Raw genomic sequence first — 26,363 nt, 5'->3', positions numbered from 1 at the left:
ATGCAAGCTGCTATAGCCACGATAGCTTGGAGGTTTCTGGGGTAGTCTGGATTATTTGCAAGTAATATCCACTGTTGATGTGCATTTTGACAACCGTATGAAGTCTTGTGACCCTTTCCTGTTCATGTCTTCCAGGTAACATGCAGAGTGCTCGCCTACCAGCATTCTCTGTTGGGGAAACAGACATCATCACCCAAGATGTGATTGGACATTATACACTGTCATGTGGACAGAGAGCAGAAGATGTGCAAGAGAGGACTGCCGTGTGGAACACTGTAGTCCACAGGGTAAATGATGCTGGACTGTACAGCAGAACTTACGTGCATGTGCAGCATCGGGCCACAACCTCAAATTCCATGCCCATCAATGGGCTGCTGCTGTAGTGAGGAACTGGCTAGACACAGGTGGGGGTCCAGCCATCCAGCCCCCACTGACATCCACCAAGGAGATCCTCACCACACTTGGCCCACATGCCGAATGCACAGAAGATGATGCTGAGGGAAGCATTGCGGAGGTGGGTTGCACACACACACACACACACACACACACACACACACACTGGATGATGAGCATGCAGGTAAGGTTCCAGTGGGGATTAGTACACTAATGTATCAGACATACATGTATCTGTATTGTATCTACATGCATGTGTCAGGTCCAATTGCAGTTGTGGATGTGGTTTTCTAATTCACAGAGGTACACATCTATGGTGAGGACAGAACATTGTGTATTATTGTGGTTAGTACTGTAGCTGTGCAGACATGCTGCATCCATCCTATACCAAGGCCACATGTGTGTCTGCTGACAATAATCCCCCTCTCACAACTACCTAGGACCCTCTGGTTTGCATATGGGACAGCAGCCTGTAGCTGGTAGTTATTACATTGTTCTATTGTTGCCTGGCAATACTCTAGGCCTGTGAAGTGCATGCAATTTACCATGCACACAACCATCAGTACTAGCTATATTGCTTTATGTAATAGCTATATTGCTTGTTGTGCATCTTCACTTGTGCTGGGTTTAACTGTATTGCATCACAGTGGTCACCACTGGGGCCTATCTGATGTGAATTCAACATTCATGTAGCATACCTCATAACTTGTCCGTGCCAAGACATCTAGACAGAGGCCACCAAATTGTGCTGGACAAACGTCCTAAGGTAAAGTCATGTGTGACACATTATTGGTATACAGTGGAAATAAACTTTGTACACAACCCTCTTAAGATGCAAGGTGTTCCTGTTACATACTAATTAGGACCACAATATGACAGTCCACACCTCTTCCAGCCTCTAATGTGACCCATAACAGGTACAGTTCACTTGTAAAACCAAGCATCTGTACTCATGTATTGCACCTACAAGGCAGGCCACCTGTGAGGGTGGCAGACGTCCTATCAGCATGATGTTTCAATCAGGTATGATACCACATGCTGTCATATGTGTCTGTATACTCACTGTGGTCTATTTGGCTATAATATCACATACATGGGCATTGTCAAGGCACACAGACCACTTCTGACCACTTATAGGTTTTAAACATATGGATATTCCAGACACATCTGTACAGAGGACTGTACAATGGTTTAACCTGCTGTATGTGAGGCAGATACTGTCACCACACTGTATAAAGTAATGGCAGTGGGAGGTGGTCACCAGCCGTGTATGGTATACACATCAAAATGGTATAAGTCACACATGATATGATCCTCATACACACACAAACAGTTGCAAGAATTAGGATTAGAACTCCTGTCTATCTTGGTATTCCTACTATAGTGCTACATAGTTATGGGATGTGCCACAGAGCTTATACTTTTCCACCTCTTCCAAAGGTACTTCTGAGGTGGATGACATCGACAGGTCTACTACAGTAGAGTGCATGGAAGTGTAAAGGGTAGTACACACGTCAAAAATGGTATTCACATAATACATGATTCACACACCCATACTTGCCAGTATTGGGATTAGAACTCCTGTCTATCTAGATATTCTTACTTTAGTGCTACGCAGTTATGAGATGCGCCACAGAGCTAATACATTTCCAACTCAACCAAATGTACTTCTAAGGTGGATGACATCAACAGGTCTACTAAATTGGAGTGAAGGGAAGTGTAAAGGGTAGTACACAGGTCAAAAATAGTATGAGCCAGACAGTACATGATTCACACACACATACACACACACTTGCCAGTATTAAGATTAGACCTCCTGCCTTTCTAGGTACTCCTACTCTGGATTTCCAGCGCCACCTTTGCAGCCTTGGAGCAATTTGTTTTATTGACTCCTACTATAGTGTTACACAGTTACTTCATGCGCTACAGAGCTTACTGAACTTTCACATAGCCAAAGCTGCTAACTGCACAGCTGTGGTAAAGTATTACAGGTGGCAGACAATCTTCCTTCTTTTCCACCCGTACATCATGCTAGTTCTTTCTGTCTTGCACTTCAACTAGCATTATGGCTTGGCACTTCACCAGGTTATTGTATCATGAAGTATAGCATACCTGTGAGCCATCAGCAGTACTCGTTCATCACAGATGTCACCCCAGTACTTACTAATTATGTCCAACCCTGAAGGACGGTTATCTGTGCTTTCACCCATTGACCTGATGCACATGTCCATTCTGGGGCACTGTTGCAACTGCCACATGTACACAGACAACCCTCCCCTCTAAACTCCAAACACTCAGACCTGTGAGGGTTACCCATATATCACCCAATGTGGACATATGCACTCTCCAGCAAATAATGGACTAGGAGGTCAAGAGGGTAAGATCAACACCTGCACCACAGCATGTGGAACACGTAGCTCACCATGACACCCACTTTGACTGCTATGACATACAGTGAAAAGCCACACACCTACCTTCCCAGAGGCACTCAATGGATATCTACCCAAACAGCATAGATCAGCAAGGCAGACACCCACTCAGACACTGTGACATGACACATGCCAAGGGACACATATTTAACCTACAGTGTGCCCCCAACCTAAGCCCCTAAGGCTAACCACCTTGCACAATACATTGATCATGGGTAACTCAATACTGAGGCACACACATCCCACTCACTAGGTTGAATATGGAGCAGGTAACAGCCAAATATCAATCACATGCCAGCATCTAACACATGACACAGCCAGTCATGTCACTCCACAACATCTACGAGTATCACTCCATATCCATGTGGGTGTGAATGAATTGGGACACACCTCCCTGGACTACATGACAGGATACATGGTTGAACTCTCTGACTATACGGTTTAGGCACAAGACAAGACGAGCGTACACTGCAAAGTCCAACAAGGTTTAATAGCTGAGTAAAACACGCTTACAGCAATCAGTAGTCCGGTGCACACTCCTGTAACTGCCAAGCAATAAAAAGTTAAAAACGATTTGGCTGCACAGAATCCAAGTCACAAAATGTAAAGAGCTTTTCGTTAGGAAACACTTCTCCTAACTTCTTCAGACAATAGTGCTCAAAAAGAAAAAACAAGTTTAAGTACTATCCTAGTGACTCATACTTGTTAATACAATTAAGCCAGTTAAGCGCAGTCACATAATTTAAAGGTGTAATCCTAAAATACTGAAGTCAAACAGTTTGTTTTTTGTTAAGTCATTAGGTAAAATGAGTACCTTAGTTTTATAAAAAACAAAGTTCTGTTGTCTTATAACAGAACATATAGTAAATTAAATAGTATTAATTAAAATCGTAGTTAGTTCACTTTACTTATAACTAATGTTCAGGGACCCGTGGAAGTAGTAATCTTTTCATAAAAAACTGTGTTGTGTAATGTTTCTTTTAACCTATACACTTTGTGACTTGGATTCTGTGCAGCCAGATCGTTTTTAACTTTTTACTGCTTGGAAGTTACCGGAGTGTGCACCGGACTACTGATTGCTGTAAGCTTGGTTTACTCAGCTATTAAACCTTGTTGGACTTTGCAGTGTACGCTCGTCTTGTCTTGTGCCTATTAGTTTTTGGATGTTTTTAGTAAACATGTCTCTTGTGGAGTCGAACTTAACTGAGAGTCCATTTCAAACACAGACTCAAACCCAAACTGAAGTTGGGAACCTGACCTTACTAACTGAAGTTATGAACCAAAGGCTGGACGTTCTGGCTACACACATGGATAATTTATCGCAAAACATCCGAATGGAGGGAAGTTCAAACATGAACAACATGACTGTTTCTAGTGCAGGTACCAATATGACGAGCACTTTGAGGAACACTCGTCTGAATACTGGTACCGGTAGTGTAAATGAAGTGAGGGACCATGGAACTCGACCCAGAATACCTGCCGACACGGCAGGGCACACTACACCAGGGCTTATTGGAGTCCTGGACTTAAATTCATGGGTCAGGGATGAGCCTAAACTACTTGCTGACAACATTACCGACAACTTAGTGGGACAATCGGTGACTGGGAGTGTGAGTATTGTGGAGAAACTAAAACTGTTTGATTTTAAACTTGTTAAAATAAGAAAACTACAACTAGAAGTGAACTACTTTAGTGAATGTCTTAAAGAGAAGATTGTGCCGAAGGTTGCTTTTGGCAGTATCCTACTGGACTAGTTAAAGATTCTGCCTTTCACATGGAACTAGTGACATTTTTCAACACTCAGGGGTTAGAATTATTGAAGATTATGTCCAAGCATTATCAGGTGCACATTAATGAATTATCTAGTGAAGTTACTAACCTTGACAAAGAAATTAAAAGGGACCTTGACTTCCAATGATACCATTTTGAATATAACAGAACTTTTACCAGTATTAATAACTTACTGTCAAAAACTAGGGACACTAAAATCAGGAAAATTAACAGAGACTGGAGGGACTATGCAAACGGAACAGCTTACCCAGACCCGCCCCATCACAAATATGGAATGCCCCTAGAGGTTTTAATACCACAAGGGGTACATCTGATAATAGTAACGGCAATCAAAATTAGGGTTTACCAGGGTCTAGAAACTGAGGGGCACTAAATGAGAATGAAGCTCACCAAAACAACTACTTCACAGACCAGGATGATGAGGACAACAATTCTCAGATGCCAGGCGTGAGTTCAAATAATGTTCCAAAAAACTCCATGAACCATCGGGGGCAGGGAGTGAACAAATCTACCCCCAAGCAACAGAGGAAATACACCACAAGGAGGAACAACAACAACAGGAACAAGAGGTGACGTTTCACCAAAGGGTCAGTTCAAACAACCCCTCTTGTAAAGTTGTAATGAATAAAAGCAGAGATTTCAAAATTTACAACTTTACCAAATACACTATCGACCCTCTATTAGTTGAAATTTTTGCAAAAGGACTTACATTCATTCCAACTCATGCTACTGATTTAGGGTCCTTATTACTGGACTTCAAACTTTACACTAGAAAACTCAATTTACAATTAATGTTGGGTAACGGGAACTACAATGGGAACCCAAACTTGCGTATTTCTAGTACATTTAATCCCCCTTTACACCCGTCCATTTTACGATTTGAAAGAATGTGCGAAATGGACTTTAGGACTTTTATTAACCATCAACACAAGTCTGAATTAAGGACCAACTTGAACAAGAACGAAAGAGAAGCTCTAAGCAACTTTAGACTTTTACCAGTCCACCTAATGAAACCTGACAAAGGGGGTGGACTGGTCATTATGCACAAAATGGACTACAAGGAAAGAATGGGGAAGATACTTGAAAGTAACGCATATTTTAAAGTGAGCCTGAACGAATTGAACATAGCATACAACCGTATCAGAATGTTCCTGAATGATATGTTCATTGACTCACTCATTGACCTTGACATGTTTAACTACTTGTCAATACTATCATCTAGACTACCTGTACTTTTTGGAATACCTAACATCCACAAGAATCAAGGAGATCCACCTATGCGCCCCTTAGTGGACGCTCAACAATCAATCACCTATTCTTGTGCTAAGGTGATAGATGACATTCTGAAGAGATTTGTGGCCCTGGAACCTCAGATTTGCAAAGACTCGTGGACATTTTTGATGAGTATTAACTCTTTAGCTTATAATGAGCACTTTTGTTTTTTAACAGTGGATGTTTGCAATCTATACACGGTGATCCCACAAACCTTGGGAACAGAATGGGTTATCGACCATATGAGATTTAAAGGGGCAGAACATTCAGAACTGAGATTGGTGGAGGAATTACTAGGTATAACACTGTCCAATAACTATATTACCTTTGAAAAAGAATTTTTCAGACAGCAGATTGGTGTAGCTATGGGCTCCCCTTGTGGAGCTAGTTTCGCCAATTTAGACATGGTCAAATGGGAAAAAGACACCATTTTTGATAACCCTGGACTGAATGAGTGTATTTATTATTACACCCGCTTTTTAGATGACATTTTTATGATTATTAAAGGGGGTGTTGAACTAGCTGCTGAAATTCTGGAACAGTTTAATAGGTCCACCACCTTTCTCAGGTTTACTAGTAACTTCCACATAGATTCTATGAGCTTTTTGGATGTTGAACTATCTAAAGATAGAGCCCAGAAAAAATATCTAGCAAGGATTTTCCGAAAGAGTACTTGCTCTAACTCATTCTTACATTACACTAGTTTTCACCCGCTGCACCAGAAGAGGAGTGTAGTGAAGGGCCAACTGGTACAAGCAGCCAGGATGACTACGGAGGATGACCACTTCTTTGATGAATGTGAACTTTTGAAGTCCATGTTCCTCAAGAGGGGGTACCCCATTGAGTTGATTGCTGACCTTATAAGGGAGGTGAGTAGTAAAAGGGCCTCTGACCACTTCAGACTCATCCTCTCCCAAGAATGGACAGCAGCTCACACTTTTGAAACCAACGTCTCAGTAGAGATAGAACTGAGTAACCCCGTAGTTAGGAATAGTACTGGACCACAAAGGGAGAAAAATTGTTTGAGATTCGTGACTACATTCTCTTTAGATTATGAAGCCCTAATCACAATACTGGGCAAAAACTGGCAGTTGTTACTGTCCGATAGGGATATACAAGGAAAGTTGGGAGACAAACCGCTGGTCACCTGGAAAAAAGGAAGGAACCTAAAAAAACTTACTGAAAGTTGTAACAGCACTTTTAGGGGCACCCCAGGGACATTTAAATGTGAGTCATGTAACCAGTGACGACACATTGCTACAGGGTCAAAATTCATTATTAGGGGGCGAGACTATTTCCTGAAGAACAAGTTTAACTGTAACTCCAAAGCCTTAGTCTATGTAGCATTATGTCAGTGCTGCCTTAGTTTATACGTAGGCAAGACTGACCATAAGTTTAAGGAAAGGATTTATGAACATGTTTATTACATTAACAAAAGGAAAATGGAGAGCCCACTAGCTAGACACTGCATTGAAAACCCTAACCACAGTTTCAAATTTAAGTCCATCGACTCAATTGAGATGAATAGTAGAGGAGAGGCATCTACACTTATGTTGGATAAATTGGAACTTTTGTGGCAGCTTAGACTCAATGCATGCTTTCCACCGGGCTTGAATGAAATGACTTCTATTCTATGTGTGCTAAAACTAAAGAGCCTTAAGAGATAGTAGCTGCACACACACTATTTTTGTTGGATGGTTAAATAATAGATGCTCATTAGCCCCTAGGGAGGTTACAATTGCTAAGTTACACCCACCTTTTATAGGTTAAAAGAAACATTACACAACACAGTCTTTTATGAAATGATTACTACTTCCACGGGTCCCTGAACATTAGTTATAAGTAAAGTGAACTAACTATGATTTTAATTAATACTATTTAATTTATTATATGTTCTGTTGTAAGACAACAGAACTTTGTTTTTTTATAAAACTAAGGCACTCATTTTACCTAATGATTTAACAAAAAACAAACTGTTTGACTTCAGTATTTTAGGATTACACCTTTAAATTATGTGACTCTGCTTAATTGGCTTAATTGTATTAACAAGTATGAGTCACTAGGATAGTACTTAAACTTGTTTTTTCTTTTTGAGCACTATTGTCTGAAGAAGTTAGGAGAAGTGTTTCCTAACGAAAAGCGCTTTACACTTTGTGACTTGGATTCTCTACAGCCAGATCATTTTTAACTTTTTATTGCTTGGCAGTTACCGAAGTGTGCACCGGACTACTGATTGCTGTAAGCTTGTTTTACTCAGCTATTAAACCTTGTTGGACTTTGCAGTGTACACTCATCTTGTCTTGTGCCTATTAGTTTTTGGATGTTTTTAGTATACGGTTTAGGCAGGTGTGAAAGTAGCCCTGGGCAGTGTACCGCTGTCACCCAAAATGATGCTGCGATACTATCAACAGATGGCTGACTGCAACATTGGCTTATGTGTTATGTGTCATTCTCAGGGTCTCCAGGGCCTCCCTGCCTGAGATGGCATGATTGTCAGAACCCAATGACTTGCCATGGATGTCCTACATCTGTCACTGCTGCGTTGCCAGATAATGGCTACCCCTATGGTGCCTTATTGGGCAGTGTTCCTAATGTTACTACCGTCATAACAGCTACACATGTATGCAATCTGAGGGTCATGCTGCTCAACAGGGGACATCTAACTGTCAGGATGCAGTCACTCATAGCAGTTGGAGTGGAGGACACATGTCTGTTGTAGTGGAGAGGTGGTTCACAGCAGCAGACAGCAGACCTGCAGTATCAGGCTATGATGCATTCCACAGCTGTCATCCCCCAAACATGAACCATACCACACCTCCACAGGTGGTGTTGTCTTCATATTCATTATGGATAGGAACACCTCCAGAAAAGCATCCCATCATAATGCATTGGAGATACTTCTGGTACAACCGCCTTGGGGTAATGGTGCTATCCAGACCATAACCTGCTATGTGTCCACATCTATGTCCCTAGACTGTCAATGCACATTCCTCAACACCCTGCCATCTCTGACAGTCCAATGCAACACTGACATAGTACGAGTCTTCAACTACCCCTCCATCACCTGGAAAATGTAGCCAATCGCCAGTACAGTGGCCCAACACTTCTGGGATTCATTTCCATTGCCCTACACCAGGTCATACTGATCCATGTTAGAGGATGCAACAGCCATGCCCTGTGTTGACCACTTAAATATGGGACCATTGCTCATCCCCAGATGTCACTCCCTGCATGGTGGGATTCACACAGGCTGTAATCAACATGGAACTCAACATGTCAGCCACACCCCCCACAAAGATAACCACCTGGCAAAACTTCTCCAAAGCTGACTTTGCAGCCATGAAAGCAGGGGATGATGTCTTCACTGCACCCATGACAATGGGGATATAGCTGCATGGCACTGGAATCATACATATAGGCACTGTACAAACAGGTACATGAATACATGGTACTAGCCAGAGGCAACAGAATGCAGACACTGTCCTCCAAACACTGGGAGACAATGTGATGGTCTCCTGCCATTATTGAAGTGTACACCAGAAGGAGGACACTGTTGCAGGGAAAGGTGGTGTCCCATGACTGTTGAACTCCCTTCTTAGCCTGAAACACAACTTTGGATCCCTCATGGAGTCCCTGACAGGCATCTATAGCAGCAGAGATACAGCAGACACTGATGACAGTCACAACAGCCGTGATAGTTACATCAACAACCTCCACAGCATTAAACACAAGTGCTGCGAGTTACTGCACAAAGCTAATACGTATCCTGAGACAACAGATATTGGTCACAGTCTTGGCAACACATTCAGTGCCAGCTTTACCCCTCCCCCCACAAGTGAAGTGCTGAGTGAATGTGTTCTCACATGCTCTATCCCATGCCCATTCTAGGCATCTGTGTGTCACCAGGATGTGGCCCTGCAGCAAGTCCACAGGGTATGGCAGTGTGGTGACACATCCACCATGTCATAGGCAGGGTAAAGTATGTGCACGGTAATTCCCGGTCTGTAACACAGTGATTGCATATGCCTCAGGTTATAGGGCTGAGGGTTGTACATAGGTACATGTTGATGTACAACATCTGTTGTAGAATGGAGAATGGTACATGTTCTGGTTTGGACACACCTCTGATTGCTAATAACCACAACCACAGGGGATATTCATCAACCAAACACACTGGGATTATTATTCACACATACACACACACACACAGACACACACACACACACACACACACACACACACACACACACACACACACACACACACACACACACACACACACACACACTTGCCAGTACTGAGATGCATAGGTTCATTGCTTCATAGGTGTGTAGTAGGTGAATGGGCCTGAAGGCTCATCAAGGCTAGCCCAAGGGAATACCTTGGCACCAGGCCACATGACAATAGTCCCCAGTGTGGCTCAGGGGTATAATCACTGGAGTGGTCCTCAGGGGTGGGTATTGTATTCACCATCCACTCATCCAGGTTTCTATTGTGGGTGGCCAGTGATGTGCACTGCTTCCCATGTATGTGATCTATACTACATAACATGGACAGTGTCTGGGCTGTGCACATGTCCCACATGCATGTTCTTTAATGTGTGGAAGTGTACTTGAGGTCTCTGGGTCATGTTGTGTGGACAGATTGGTATCTTCTGATGTAGCATTCCTGACCTCATTTGGTGAGACCTGGCTATGTAACTGAGGTCGTGATTGCACCTACATTGACAGTATGATACGGGTATTCAGTGGAGTTAGTGGCATCTGTCTATACAGGGCATGTGTATAAGACATGTTATTCCCTTTGTGGGGTATGTTTGCAGACTCTATAGTTGTTGCAGGTGTCTAGTGGGGAACATGGTAAAAGGGCCACTGTACACATTTATTGGGCTACTGAGGGGATGGAACAGGGTGCCATGTCCTTTTCCTTGCTGGATAACCTCTCCACAAAGGAGGGAGCTCCAAATAACTGTCAGATTACAGACCCATAGCTATTCTATCACCCCTAGCCAAAATTATGGAGAGGTGCATCCACAAACAACTTATGTACCACCTTACTCAAAACAAACTGTTGTCTAATTCTCATCATGGCTTCAGGCCACACGACAGTACCACCTCTGCTCTCCTATCTTTCTCTGATGTCATTAATCATAACCGTAACAATAACACTCTTTCTTGATCTCTCCAAGGCCTTTGATATGGTCAACCATCGACTTCTCCTCCACACACTGCAGGCCATCTCCCTAGATGCCCACTCTCTACTATGGTTCTAATCCTACCTCTCCTGAAGACAACAAGCAGTCCTCTGGCAGGATAAACTATCCAGCCACATTCCCATCACTGTAGGAGTCCCTCAGGGCTCTGTACTATGCCCCCTGCTTTTCTTTATAAATGATCTTCACTTCGCCATTACAAATGCCACCTGCATTCAATATGCAGACGACTCAAATTTGATCTGCTCAGCCAGATCTCCATCTGACTTACTGTCACTGACCCAGAACACTTTTAACACTGTTGAGAACTGGCTAGCTAACCGCCTATTGATTCTTAATCCCAATAAAACTAAACTACTTCTTTTCTCCCCAACTCGTAGGTCCTCCCCATATTCTTCACCATAAACTCCAAAAATGGCCCCCATCACCTCTCCTGATGACCAAACCAAGCACCTAGGGGTCATAATAGATAATAGCCTCAAATTTGTCATTCATATAAATCACACAATTAAGACTATTAACAAAAAATTTGGATCCCTTTACAAGATCAAAACTTTCCATACACCGCACGCTGAAACTGCTATTGCCCATTCCCATCTATTCTCTACCCTTTTCTATGCATCTCCTCTCTTCATCAATCTAAACAAATCTGACCTCAACAAAATATACTCCTGCTACAATCACATTGCCAGGTTTGCTACTGCCACAGCATTCAGGACACACCATTGCCATAATATGAAGTAGATTGGTTGGCTTGAGATGCCTTTTCTACTGCAGCTCAACCAGCTCATAGTAGCTCATAAAATCCTATACCAACTGGACAACATACCTGCAGTCAAAAATATTATCTGCCCTCATATTTCCCATAAGCAATTATGCTCATCTAAGCAACTACTGGTACTGCCCTTCAAACCCAACAGTTCTGCAGGTGATGCCCTGTTTGCCAACTCTGTCTGCAAAATATGGAACCACCTACCACCATACATCACCCAAGAAACCTCACTTCCCCTTTTCAAAAATAACCTCAAAAATATCTGAAATCACATTGGATTTGTCCCTGCTCTACCCCGGACTAAAGACAACTTGTAACTCTATTAAAACCTACCTATCCAAGTATGATGTATTATATTTTAACAGCTATGTATTAATAACTCTGAAAAAGTGTGTATCTTATGGAATAATATGGTCTATGCATCAGATGTTGTAACATGTTCTATGCCATTAGTTTTATATTGTCTTGTTTTGATTTATTTGGAGCTTTTCTCCCCAGGCCTCCACTGAAAATGGACATGTATCCAGTCAGACTATCCCGGTCAAGAAATGTAAAATAAATAAATAAAATAATAAATAAATAAATACACACACAGTCAGGAGATGTACATCAACATACTTTCTGATGTCAGTGGCACTGTTGTGGCCAACAGGCATGTAGTCCACTGCTATCACACTGTGGGTACTATCTGTGAGGCAATATGCAGGGGAACTACCAGTATAGTGGTTGTTGCCTAGCCAAATGTGTTTGTGTATGATACATGGGTGGAGAGTGTTCTCTGAGTAATAGAAGGGTTGCCTATATTGTTCACTAATCCATACTGTCACATTTAGGGCTGTGGATTGTCTACACCAACCTCTCTGGTGTTTGATATCTGTTGGCCTTGTAATGTGGACATTGTGACATATACTAGGTCCTCAACATAATAATTTAGCAAAACCCACCCCCCAATGGATCCTGTTATTACACAATCACACCAACCCCCACACAGGATACTGATGACAGACACACACTTGCCAGTACTGAGATTCAACCCCCTACCTAGCTATGTATTGCTACTACAGTGTACCGCATTTATTGCACTTGCCACGGAGCTTTTTATTTATTTATTTGTTGACATTTGTTAACCGGGTTAGTCCAACTGGGCTTGGGGCCCATTTTCAGTGGAGACCCGAGGAGAAAAGCTCCATTATTAAACAGGTTTAGAAAAATCATGATTCAAAAGAACGTCTTAGTGCATACATATATGAGATAAAATAGACAAGGATTCTAAAACAGATAATATTACATAGCAAGAATAAGAACATAGGAAAATACAAGCATCAGGCTATATATACATTATTATTTACATAGTAAATAAAAAGTCACTAGAGAATATTATTATATTCATTGTTTAAAGCATTTAGCACTTGCTGTCTTAAATGGAGATGTGGGAGTGAGATGAGAGAGAAATTAAATTTTTACTTTTGGTGGGTGAGATGAAGCTTATGTTGGATCTTGGCAGGGGCAAGACTTGGAGTGAAGTAGATAATGCTTTAGTTAATTTTTAAAGTGTAGGGAGTGGGTGATGGAACACATGTGTAAGGGGAGTTTGTTCCAAGCAAGGGCAACAGAGTGTTTCTATAGTAGTTTGCCCACAGTTTTCTTGGAATGGTAGATTTCAAGTAGCTGCTGGTTAGATGTGCGGAGGGTTCTAGATGGTATATAGGTAGAGATAAAGGATGACAGAGATAGGCAGAATGAAGATTTGTAATGAATGCGATGCAGCATTTGAAACTGAGATAGTCGGAGTTGTTGGGGGAGCTCAAGCCACTGCAGAGAGTTTAGAGCAATGCAGTGATGAGCCTTGTATGGAGTTTTTGTGACAAATTTTGCAATTTTGTGGTACATTTGTTGGAGTTTGTTCAGGGTTGTGGTTTGAATGTTGGTAAGTACTGGGGCGGCATATAGGAGGGAGGGCAGGAGGAATGCTTGTGCTAGTGTGAATCTGGCATTGGGGTTAGAAATGTTTTGTTACGATAATGTAACCCCAGTTTCTGGTGAGTTTTTTTATACATTGAAGTATGTGCAGGTTGAATTTGAGGTCATTATCTATGATGACCCCAAGGAGTTTTGTGTGGCTATCAGGTTTGATGACTGTGTTGTTGGAAGACTTGATAGCAAATGTGGACTTATGTTTAGTAAGAGATCGGGGAAGGAAGAGTAGGAGTTTGGTCTTTTTGGAGTTAAGAATAAGTAGCTTATCGGGTAGCAATTTTTCAGTGGAGAGAAAGGCTTGGGTTAGAGTACGGAGTTTGGAGACATTATTTGAAATAGAGATGAGTGTAGAGTTGTCAGCATATTGGATGAGAGAAGATTGATTGCAAGATGAGTTGAGATCATTGGTGAAAACATTGAATAGGAGGGGACCCAAGATGGAACCTTGGGGTACTCCATTTGGGACAGGAAGGAAAGGTGAAAAGGATGAGAGACATTTGATGGATTGTTGTCTGCCGGATAGGTAACTACTGAACCAAGCTAGGAAGGAAGAGGATAGGTTAAGTTTAGCAGGTTTAGATAGCAACAGAGTATGAGAGACTGTATCAAAAGGTCAAGGAAAAGGCAGGATATAAGTTTGTTGTTGTCTAGGGCTTTGGCAATGGTATGGGTAAAGGATAGGAGGGCAGTGGTTGTGCTGTGGTTGGGACAAGAGCCATGCTGAGTGGAAATGAGAAGGTTATGCTGGAGGAGGTGATTAAGAATTTGAGAGTGAATGCATTTTTCAAGTATCTTTGAGAGGGGGGATAGAATGGCAATGGGTTGATAGTTGACATGGTCAATGGAGTTTCCACCTTTGTGAAGAGGAATAGTGAAGTAGGATTTCCATAGGGTAAGCACGGTGGATTCTTGAATAGATATATTGATTAGTATGGATATAGGATAGGCAATAGATTCAGTGGCTAGTTTGAGGAAGATAGGAGGTAGATTGTCAGTAGAGGAAGAGCAGGCTTTGAGCTTAAGAAGAAGAGATTTGATGTAGGAGGTAGGAACAGGATGGAAAGGTGAAGGTAATTTGGTTTGTAGGGTTGGGAGGGGTAGGTATGGCAGTAGTGCTACCATTTGAGGGTATGAGTTTATAGATGGTGTTAATGAAGTGATGATTGAGGAGGGTAGCTGTTTCCAGTGGGGATGTGTTTGGGTAAGGGGAGGGGTTTGCGGGACAACCAGGAGAAAAGATGTTGTTTAGAGTAGTCCAAAACTTTTTAGAGTTGGTTTTGCCTTTAAACTGGGCAGTATTATAGTAGGACTTTTTGTCATTTGTAGTTTGTTTTTTAACAAGGTTCCTAAGTTGTCTATATTTGAGTAGGAGGGGTGGTTGTTTAGTTTTGGTCCAGGCTTTCCAGACTCTATCTCTTTCTGGCATAAGGGACCTAGTTTCTTTGGAGAGTCATGGGGCATGGTTTGATTTTATTCTGACCTTCCTGGAGGGATCAAGGGAGTTTAAAGTATTCAGGAAGATGCTGTTGAACATGCTTACAACATCATTGAGAGGGATTTGTTTAAGGACTGACCAGTCTATACTGGAAAGATTAGAGTTGAATTGGGAGATGTTAAAGTTGGATAGTTTGTGGCAGTCTCTGAAGAGGTGGGGTTTGTGAATTTGGGAGGTGTATCTTAAGAGAGATGTGGGGAGATGATTGCAAAGGGAATCAGGTAGAGTGGTGGGGTTGTGGTAGTGATGAGGGAGTTGGTGAGAATCCAGTCAATTATGAAGCTGGAGCATGAGGTTTTGTGGAAGCTTGTGGGGGATGAGATCAGTTGGAGGAACCCATGTAGGTTGATACTAAGTTCAGGAGAGTCAGTTGTAATTTTGGACCAGTCAATGTTGACATCTCCTAAGATAAGGGTTTCATAAGGTATAGTGTCTGAAAGCCAGAACAGAATGTCCTCTAGGATGGGTAGATTGTTTCCTGGAGGGAGACAGATGGAGGTGACAACAAATGTCTTATGAGAATTAAGGTGGCAGTTGAGAATGATAAGTTCAGCTGGGTGGACGTTAGGAACAGGAGAGGGGAATGGTGAGCGGTTTAGGCTATTGGAGTAGAGGATAGCTACACCACACCCCTTTTTTGGGAGTCGGTCAGAGCGAAAGATATTATAGCCAGGAGGGAGCATTGCATTGTTTGTGATATGTGGTTTGAGCCATGTTTCAGATAAGGAAAGAATGTGAGGAGTAGAATGAGCTATGCAGGTATGTAGCTCAGTGACTTTATTTGCTAGGCTTTGACTATTTAGAGAGAATATAGTTAGATGTTTAGATAGGGATGAATTATGTGCATGAGGGAGGGATTGGTGGGGTGTGTGAAGTGAGGTGAGGGTAGGAGTGGATGTGAGGGGTGTGAGGATGTGGGGACAAGGAGAGGGGCCTGGGTTTGGGTGGATGTCACCAGAGCAGAGAAGAATTTGTGTGAAATGGGACAGAGCCATGATGGGTATATATGCTTTAGGTAGCTTAGTTTAGACTTGTGGGTAGGTCTAAGGATTTGAAGTATATGGAGTTTATGGAGACTTATAGTGGAGAAATGGAATAGATTTGATGAGATAATAAATGAGAAAGTTGTTTGAGAGGTATTATTTATGTAGGTGGTAGGAGAGTATTTAAGTGGGTTGGAAAGGAGGGAGTGATAAGAGGTTAGAGGTTAGAGCTTATAGGATGGATGCTGACCCAAGGTACTTCTAAGGTGAGGAACATCACCAGCCCTTGCAAATACTGGCATTGGGTGACAGATTCCAAAAAATATTTTACCCTACACACACACATTTACATTTACCAGGGGTGAGGTTCAAACCTCTATCGAACAATCTTTTTGGACCATTATGTTACACATTTACCACATGCACCACCAACCTTACATGGTTTAGGGCTGGCAACAGGTACGTCTAATGTGGATAATATCTGCAGGACTGCTAAAGTAAGGAACTGAGTTGTGTACTGGATGTAAATGGGGCCAAAATCTTTGAGGTATGGACATACATATGTACATACACAAACACTTTCCAGGGAAGTCTCAGACGTATTATACAGTTATTGTGAGTGCCATAGAACTTATAGGGCTGAGACTTCCCAAAGGGTTATTTCAAGGTGACTGACATCAGCAGGAGTGTTAACATGAGCAATGGGAAGTGCAGTGTGTGTGAATGGGCCATAAATCATTCCTCTGGAAAAAAACACACACACACACACACACACACACACACACACACAAACACACACACTCAGACACACACAACATTACATTTGACAGGACTGCGTTTACAAATGCTACATGAATACTTATTTGTACTACCATGTTACACAGTTATCACAAGCACCACAGGCACTGTAGGGCTAAGGGCTACCAAAAGGAATGTCTACAGTGATTACCATCAGCACGTCATGTGATATAGGCCAATTGGCTGTGCAGTGGGTGGGACAGGCCTCATAATGGAATTCCCTCTGTCACTGTCTGTCTCTCTCTTTTCCCCATATCTCTGTGTGTGTATGTTTGACATATTGTAGTGTTTTGGCCTTAGATATGTGTGAGTATTCCTATCCAATGTGTGTGAAGCATAAATGGTGTACAATTTGGTGTGTGTGGACAGACATCTGCAAATGACAGATATGTGTAGTTCACTGTGTCAGACATGGCTTTCATTCTCAAAGTGTATGAGCAAGCCCAGTATAACCTTCTGTATTGAGTGTGTGAATCCATTCCACGTAGGGTTGTACTCCAGTCCAGGGTTTGGTGTTTTACACCTACAGCTAGCAACCTGTTTCTGCAGGATATCTGTAGATAGGTTGACAATATGGAGTTACAATGGGTGACAGGGGGATACTGTAACTATTGCTGTTTGTGCTGCTTGTGTTACATGGTTGGTGTTAGCAAAGATATTCAGACATATGTACTGTTTTACACTGTGATGTATTATGTCAACTACTGACAGATATAATTATTTGCTCACAGTTATTTACCGGGAAATACAAGATGAATAAAGCTGAGTCCAGTATTGTGGGCCACAGCTTACACATTCTTGCACACTCCTGCCATTCTGGAGGGGTAGCTACAGACATTTGCTGATGGGTTTGTGTAAATGGTCCAACACCTTGGTAGTATGGTGGCTAAGGATCACCTTCTTGTACATATATCGACTTAACAGAATGGCCATATCCTGCTGTGTCCATACCTCTCAGCTGTACAGATTCACCAAGGTTACCCTGAGGCAGGGCTCATATATCTGGTCAGTTCCCCTTCACAGTGTGGTTTACAAGCAGGTGTGTAGCCACCCATTACTGGGATTGCAGGCAGGGGTAGTATGGGCACACATTAGAGTTTCAGACTTTTCACACTCTATGAAGTCCATGTGTCTACACCCCCCACTCTGTTATTCTATCCTCTTCCTAAGATTATCTGAGCAATATCTGAGAAGTATCTCTACAGTTGTCCCTTCATCCCAGCAGTATTTAGGGGTTGGTCCACAGTTCATGCAGTAGGACATGGGAAACATGCTATTGGGATTTGTCAACATGGCCTTGCATTTGCGTTCTGTTGACTGTGTTAGGTTGTTAGTTGGGACCCCATGAGATACCATAAATTGGCACTAGTAGTGAGGCACAGGCCTTTAACAGAGGACCGTAGGCCATTTTGTAGTTATGTAGGCCATCTGTAGCAGACCAGTGCATTCTGTCACTCCTACATTCCCAGGCTGTGAGCCAGTGGATTCCCCTGGGGTGGCAGGGTAAGTGTGTGAGGTGTTAATGGCAATAGTTCCTGTCCATATTGCACTATTTGTCTGGATGCAGGCAGGGTGCTGCTTACAGCTAGGGATACACCTCCATAGGACACCTCTTCAGCATACTGCATTCTGTGGGTATTCCTATACAGAAGTGGGGTCATACTGTATTCATTCCCAACAGCAAGGATATGACCTGTGATAAACCTGTGGCTGATGGTGGGGAGAGCTGAGTGCATGTGTGATATGGAAGCTACTTGCAGCTGACTCACAGATATACCTGGGACATTCCCCTTATGCTGCTTTGTGCAGGGACATAGGCAGTCTCTCATTACTTCATAACTCTGCCTTTTGTGGTCTGCCAGTGACTGGCCAGACTAAATCAGTATTCCATACTACATGGACAACTAATGTGCTGCTAACCTATATGTACAATTCCAAAGTTGTGTGCAGTTGACAGTTACATTTTATGCACTCTCTCTAGGGTACTTCCACCTGTGTAGTGTGTATATGTATGGGCCCACATTCATGGCATGTCCATCTTTCAGACGGTGACAGATATTGGCATCTGGACAGTGAGTATGGATGACAGCTGACATGGGTTTTGCTGAGTAGCATTGTGGTTGGCACTGCAGTTGTCGGACCATGGCCCTGTCAATCACAGTACTGCCCATAGGCCACTGAGACACAACCCTCCATGCCTACATAGTGACCACTTCCAGGCAATATTGAACACACAACAACCTAACACACAGACACCTGCATATTGTATACATGCAACAATCTGTCCTGTAGATTGGGCCAGCTTGGGTAATCTGTGCTCCACTGATATTACTCCTCACACTTACATGCTAATGCATTTCTACATAGGATTGTGGGGGGAGAACACCTGATGATGTTAAACATTTGCTATGACTGTACTAGTATTTCAGGTAGCCTGTTGGCTTCCATTTCATATTGTATTCTGACCTATCATGCAGACTGGAGGCATATAAGTAGAGTACAGATCTTAGATTTTTATTGACCTACATTTCAGTTTCAGACTTCTTACCCTTCAGAACTAACATACAACTGCCAGACCTGTTGTAGTATGTCTGTGTAGGTCTGGAGGGGGGATGTTCACCATTGCCATCAATTGGAGGCCTTACCCCAGCCTTTCTTTATGGTCATCTACACCTGTCCTTCTGGCTGAGGCTGGTGGTGGGTATGTGAGCCTCACTGGCATGCATGTGTATGCCCTATGGACACACATTTGGGCCACCACATGTACTGCAGTGGGATTTGTCACCTTATCTAGTACTGCCTAGTCTGTTGACAGCAGTATTTGTTACGGATTTCATGCTTCCATATAGGTGTCCACTATTTGCTACCATCCCATTCAGCCACCCAATTCCCTTGCATGCTCGTGTCCATAACATAGATATAACTATCAGAACATACTACTCCATTCAGTAATTGATAGGAAGAGTGACTTACCTTTTGGCTGGGACAGTACTGAGGATGGTGCTGGAGGGCTGACTATGTCAGATGCAGAGAGTACACTCCCTATACATGGTAAAGCACAGGTAGTCTCATGTCTGGCATCCCTTTTACTGTATGTGTGAGTCAGAGAGAGGTGTCATTCCTTGAGTCCCTACCTTGTTAGTGTATGTGCTATACATTGCCTCTTTGCCAAGGCCTGGGCATACTGGGCATACCTCCTTCTTCCTACATGGGCAGGCTCAGGTAGTTCCTCCTCTGAGTCACTCTGTGCCTATGATAGCCTTGGCAATGGTGGGGGGCTGTGTGGCCTTGCCCCGTGCTGTTCCTGCTGCAGCTGTTTCTGCAGGATCATATTGTGTAGCATGGCACATACTATGAACATTTGTGTACATGTAGCTGGAGAGTACTGCAAGGCTCCATCGTGGTGCAGCGGTTAATGCTGTCGCCTCACAGCAAGAGGTTCTCTGGTTCGATTCTCGGCCGGGGTGCCTTCTGTGTGGAGTTTGCATGTTCTCCCTGCATTCGCGTGGGTTTCCTCCGGGTACTCTGGCTTCCTCCCACATTCTAAAGACATGCATCTGGAGCATTTCTCCCTGGGCCTCTGCTGAAAACAGGATCTGTGGAACCTAGTTGGACTTTCCCGGTCAACAAATGTTAAATAAAAAAAAATTAAAAAATATGTCCAGGCAGCGGAACAGTGACTTGAGCCTCCCAAACACATGCTCTATTATGATTCTGGTTTGTGTGTGTGCCTCATTATAGAGTTCTTGTTCAGGTGTGTGTGCATTTCTGAGGGGTGTCATCAGCCATGGCTCCAGTACGTAGCCAGCATCCCCCACTAGGTGGCCATATGGGATGTCCCCACTGGCAAATGACTGGTACAGCTGTGTCATATGCCAGATGTGGGAATCGTGATAGCTTCCAGGGCTGCCAGTACACACATTCAAGATAATGCCCTGGGCATCGCACATGACCTAGCAGTTGATGGAGGCAAAGCCCTTGCAGTTTATGTAGACCCTACCCCGCTCACCGGGTGGTGCTTTGATGTGTATGTACATGCAGTCTATAGCACCCACTACCTCAGGGTATTCTGTTATTTGGTGGAAGAGATGCATATTGCTGGTCAACGCCTCATGGGTGTTGAGGAAATATATGTGTTCACCGGCATGTGCTGACATGGCATCCAGGAACTGGTGGAGTACCTTGGATGCTGATGCCTGTGGGATCCCCATGATATCCCCAGTTGCCATTTGGAAGGTACCTGTGGCTAGTATTCTTAAGCCTACACATACCTTTGTATCCACTGGGATGGGTTCACCTCTGTTGGTTCTGTGTGTGAGGTGGGGCTGGCAAAGCTCAACAATTTGCTGTAGAATGTCCCTGTCCACCCTATAGTGCTCCACAATCTCCAGCTCATGTAGACCCTGGTAGGTTACCCTGTGTCTGTACACTCTTCTTCTCCTCCTCACTTTGGGGATGGTTGTCAGCATTCACATCCTCACCACCCTCAGCATCTTGCACATATTGATGTATGAGAGTGACAGCAGCCCCTAACATTTTGTTTACTTTGTCAGGTAAAATTTCCCCATCTGTGTACACTGGTGGTTTAGAGTTTGTGGGAAAAAGCAGACTGAAAGGTGTCTGCATAGTTTATAGTAGTGTGCTGGGCTGCTGCCTGTATAATTGGCTGATTCTGATACATTTCACCTGCCAGCTATGCTAGTTCCACTTGATTGCTTTCCTACTGCTGTTTTCCCTTCCCATTGCCTTCCCGTTTAAGCCCAGAGGTGCACCGCACATACCCAGTGCTCAGATGTGGACAGATCTGCTATTTCCTGTTTTTTTTTTTTTTGTTTTGTTTAAAATCTGGTGCGTGGTGTGCACACCCATTTAGGCAATGTAAACACTGCTAGGCAGTCTCAGACACACCCCCTTCCTCAGCTTTGCTTAGCTAAGGGCAAACACAGGCCACACAGCTCCAATAAGCTTACAGCATGCATGACACTCCCCCTTATGAGATCATCCACCTCTTAGACTTATGCAATGGTGTTTCTGCACCTACATGGTTGGATGTAAGCTAGCACTGAGAGGAAATCTGTGATTCAGTATCAGTCCCCTTATTTACATAAACCAGAATGCTAATTCATAGTTACCACACTCACACTGAGTCTTCCCCCTTAGCAACCACTATTCTCTGGTATTGTTGTCTTATGCATGTCATTGACTATTATGGCAAAATGCTGATTTGTGTATAAAAGCTTATTTCCCCCTTTTTTTCTTATTTTCGTGGTGATCCCGTTTGCGCACCGCTGCCCTATGCTTAAACGGCCAAGATCGGCCCAAAAGAAATAAACTTGTTTTTTATAAAATTGCAACTATTTGTCATGCCAATGGCCATATATATTTAGCCATTGGCATGCCTACTACATTGGGTTCCTATCAGTTCATCAAAACTTCAGCAGTTCGAACACCATATGTTCGAAATGTGAAGTTCGAAAACTGATTATCGCGAAGCCGCAGAACACCGAATTCTTTCCCAGGGAAAGAATTTGGTAGGCCGTTTCTGTGACTTCACGATTTTCAGCACTGTGGTGGAAAGTTACGGGTCGGGTTCAGGTAAGTGTGCGATTGTGCAGACGTTAGGGTTAGGGCACGGGTTAGGTGAGTGAGGGTTAGGGCGCTGGTGAGGTGGGTGTGTGATAGTGACAGACTTTAGGGTTAAGGTGGGATAGGTGAGTTAGGGTTAGGGCGTGGGTGATGTGTGTGTGCAATAGTGACAGACTTTAGGGTTAGGGCAGGATAGGTGAGTTAGGGTTAGAGCGCGGGTCAGGTGAGTGTGCGATAGTGATGGACCTTAGGGTTAGGGTTTGGGTTAAGGTAAGTGGATAGATAGTCATGTATGTACAGTTTAGTGTAGGATTAGATGTAGGATTTTAAGTGTATGTGTGTAGATTGCTGTTTTTTTGGTGTGCTTGTGTTGTGTGTGTGTGTGTGTTTCTTGGAACAGTGATTTTTTTCCCTGGGAAAAAAATCGCTGTTCTAACTAAGCCTTCGATGGTTTTGCACTTCGAGGTTAGAAGTTCGAACATATGGTGTTCGAACTTCTGCCATTTTGTTGAAGTGATATAGACCCTACTACATTGAATACATGCTTTCTTTCGAGCTGTCATCACTCCGTTTTGTAATTTGCAGAAATGTATTCAGTTAGTAACCAAATACATTTCTGCAGGTTACACTATTCCTGCAGAGACGCCTGCCTGCTTCCTGGATCACTAATTCACCTCATCTGCATGGTTTTCACCAGCAAATGAGGTAATTAGCATATAGCAGTGGTGTCCGTGCAGGAATAGTGTAGGAGTGCTCGTCCACGTCACGAGAGCTCAATCCTGCATCGCTCGGCGGCCATATTGCGTGCAGCAGCTCTTGCACTATTCCTGCACTCAATGCAGAGCTTGCTGGATCCAGGGGAATGTTTTTAGACATTGAATACTAATATTAAAATGATTTTTAAATTTGAATTAGACCTGTAAGAGCAAATATATTCTAGTTTTACACACATATATATATATATATATATATATATATATATATATTTATAGTATTTAAGGGACTTTTAAAGTATTTATGAATTTATGAGTGGTATTTAAAGTTAAATGATCTTTATAAATGTTTTTTACTTATGCATTTTATTCAACAGATTTTACTGTTAGTTACCATGTGATTTTTTACTTTATTCTGTTGGTTGACTCTTAATATATATTAGTGCTGTTAATTAGTTACATTCATTACACTGAAGAAGAGTCTTGCATGACTTGAAAGCTTTGTTTTATTTGCCTTTCATATTAAAGCATTTGAGGCAGTTGGTCTTTTGTTGTGTTTTTTTCCTGAAGATTGACTATATTTACCTTCAGGATCATTGAGCTACCCTGAGGTTTTATTCTTCTTTTGTGCTTTTCACAGTATAACATGCAAATTTTTTTACAAAAAAGATTATTAAATGCATGAAGTTGCATAGTTCTGTTACTGTCTGGCAGATGTCTGTTGAATAGTGTTTTCCTTCCCTTCTCAGTCACTGATTGACTCCTATGTCTTGTAAAATATACTGTTAAATTCTCAGTTTGCTGCACTGCAATCTGTTTTAAGCAATACTGTAAGACAAATAGACAATCAATGTATTTAAGTACCATAAAAGGTATATGTTATTTCTGAACTGAGACACAGAATCAGTAAAGTTTGGAAACTGATTTATTATATACCATGGCTCCAAGGATTAGCATCAGATATTAAGTATATACACAAAAATATAATTTTCTGTTGAAACTGAGGTTATCTAGGTTATTGCTTTGGGATTAGCATAAACAATGGCATTTGAATGTATCTTGGTTCAAAGCTAAGTGTTACTTCTAACACTCCTGATATAGTTACAAGGCTTTATGGATATCCTTGGAGCTGGTGGCCACTTTTAGTTCATGTCCTGCCTTAATCTTGCTAAAGAATTACTTTAATTCTTTGCTGAACAGCCTAGGCATCTTGTTATGGTGTGTGTGTAGTGGAGAATATTTTATATTAAGGAATTGATTTTACCTCTCATGTTATAGAGTTTGTTCATTCTGGAGTTCCACCAAGAGGGATTGTTTCTGAATGTCACACTATACTTATACCAAATGGCAGAGAGTACTCTACACATTGGTTTAGAAGTCAGGGGTATATGTAGCGGCCTTATTCAGTGAATTGGAGGCACCTTTACATTTCTTTTGGCCCTTAGGTATGAATATTAAGTAAGAATTGAAGTAATCTGAATATGATGGAGTTATTTGGCAGGATCGTACATATTATTTTTGTGTATTTATTTATCCTTCATCGACCAGGTTAGTCCCACTAGGCTGGTAGCCTGTTTAGAGGGGAGACCCAAGGCAGTATTTATACTACTAAGGGAAATTTGGCCAGGGCATGGGAATCTTCCCCTGCTCATCATTGCTGTGAGTGGGACTCATTTTGCATGAGCACTTGTTTCCATCCCAGGTGTGGAGTTGGCCCAGAGAAACAGGGAGGTAGATAGAGAGAGAAGGAGATAATGGAGTAGTGAGTAAAACGGAGGAGACAGCCAATATTCAGACTAGGGGATGTGTGCAGGATTCCGAGGATCTGTTTCAAAGAAATCTGTTTTGATGGGGATGATTTGGCAAATGATGGAGTCTGGAGGGTTGCAAAATGATTTACTTAAAGAAATGTTGATGCAGACTAAGCCAGAAAATTAAGGGGACATTTTCTGAGGGGACATTATGGAGAAAATACAAAAGGAGGGTGTATCCTGAAGAACAGCAGTGAGATGGAAAAGGAGCCACATGCAGAAAAAGTAAAATAAGGCAATGGGGGAGTAGCAGAAAAGAAAGAGGCAGAAGAAAATGAAAAACAGAAATACATGGTAAGGATTCAAAGTAAATAAGATGAGGAAATGGAGAGGTATAAAGTGCAGGACAATTTAATATCTCCTTTGCACGTAAAAACACATGATGTAAGAGCATTTATTCTTATCAAGAAACTGATATTTTGTGCCATTATATTTGAGACTCTTTTTTCAATAGACAATTTTCTTGGAGAATATGAAAAAAGAAAGATTGTAACTCATGGAATCTTTATATTTTTAAAATTATTTAGCAGAGAAGAAAAAAGAAAATCCATGTACAATTTCAAACAGAGGTGGAAAGAGAAACTTTGAAAAGACATTTGAAAACTTTCCCCGGGATTCAGTAAGGTTCCATGCAGGAATAGCTTATTCCTGCATGGAAATGTCAGTTTAAGAGCAGCACGGCAGTGAGCCATGCATAGTAATGAAGGTGCATTGCCTCTGCTTCTAAACGGACATGGAGCATGGACGAGTGCAGGGGGTGTGTCTGAGAGCAGAGCTCTCACAATACACATGCCCCTGCACTCAGGAAGTGCCACCCGGCAATTATAATGAGTGAGAATGCTCATAGAAGGCTGCATACCTCCCAACTGTACAAATCATCGCAGAATATCCACATGTCATGCCCATACAGCACCCCAATTGTCCTGACAAATCACTGGGATGATCTCAGGATTGAAGTTGGTAAATAATGCACACATTTCAGTGTCCGACTTCAAATCTGTCATAAAACATATATTAAAACAAATCCTGTTACCCTAGCAACTGTCCCAAGTTTATGAGCAATAATGAAAATATGTCCATAGTTGTACCACAATTTGTCAAGCTTTGTCCAGATAGTGTGCCTGAGGAGAT

This window comes from Protopterus annectens, chromosome 2.part1 (assembly GCF_019279795.1).
Source record: "Protopterus annectens isolate FY-2018-M chromosome 2.part1, PAN1.0, whole genome shotgun sequence".
Lineage (NCBI taxonomy): Eukaryota > Metazoa > Chordata > Ceratodontiformes > Protopteridae > Protopterus > Protopterus annectens.
Note: the sequence above shows the minus strand (reverse complement) of the source record.